The sequence below is a fragment of the Monopterus albus genome, unplaced genomic scaffold, assembly GCF_001952655.1.
Source record: "Monopterus albus unplaced genomic scaffold, M_albus_1.0 scaffold5666.1, whole genome shotgun sequence".
Classification (NCBI taxonomy): Eukaryota; Metazoa; Chordata; class Actinopteri; order Synbranchiformes; family Synbranchidae; genus Monopterus; species Monopterus albus.
In genome coordinates this window covers 1-746 of record NW_018133527.1, presented here as the reverse complement: position 1 = coordinate 746, position 746 = coordinate 1, and the positions used below count along the sequence as shown (strand labels likewise).

General features: G+C 36.5%; 1 long non-coding RNA gene across 1 annotated transcript; it reads left to right on the top strand.

The window, feature by feature from the left end:
- The first annotated feature begins 97 nt into the window (after positions 1 to 97).
- LOC109954292 (uncharacterized) lies at positions 98 to 582 on the top strand. Its single transcript, XR_002274076.1, has 3 exons — positions 98 to 180; positions 298 to 327; positions 431 to 582. It is a non-coding gene; the product is annotated as an uncharacterized LOC109954292 (long non-coding RNA).
- The last annotated feature ends 164 nt before the right edge of the window (positions 583 to 746 follow it).

Here is a 746-nt window from a genome sequence, read left to right as displayed (position 1 = left end):
GTCTCTCAGAGTTAGCATGGTATAAAGTACCGGGTGCAACATATGTTTAATCTTTTAAGATGTTTTTCCAGCTCATATTATGGAGTGATGACAGGAAATGTTAAATGTATTATCTTTCAGGTTCTTGGCAAACCTCCCCGAATTCAAGAACCTGCTCAAAGTCAAACCTGTATTTGACAAGTAAGTCAAAGACAGACTTTGCTCTGAGCCAGTTATACAGTACATTCGTGTTGTTTGCATGCTTGTTTTATTAAATGTTTAATAGCCTTTGTTTTCTTATTAATCTTTTTGTTTAAGGGATGTTGAAGAAGCCAGCACAATGAAGGGGTAGGTGAAGGGCACTAACAACAATCTGAATGTGTAAAATGATGAATTGTCTATATTATCATGGATTCTTATTCCTCAGACTCGTCCTGTTCTGATGTTGTAGGTTCCGTCACTTTGAATTCAACAGGGATGACAGTAAGGTGTTGGATGTGGACACACCTGATGGAGGCTTGGTGGCAGAATTTGAGCACATGGTATGAAACCCCACAAGCTGAAGAAGTTGTCAGCTGTTTGAATTGTGCACATGGGTTAAGACACAAACTCTCTTTTATTTTATTTGGTGTTTGTCATGGCACAAGCATATAGTAACTTTGCATTGTATAATTAGAAGATGTAATAAAATACTTGCATCACTTGAATCCATTAAATATCATAGTGTATATAACGGTTGCATTTTCTCACACCTTTATGTTTTTTTT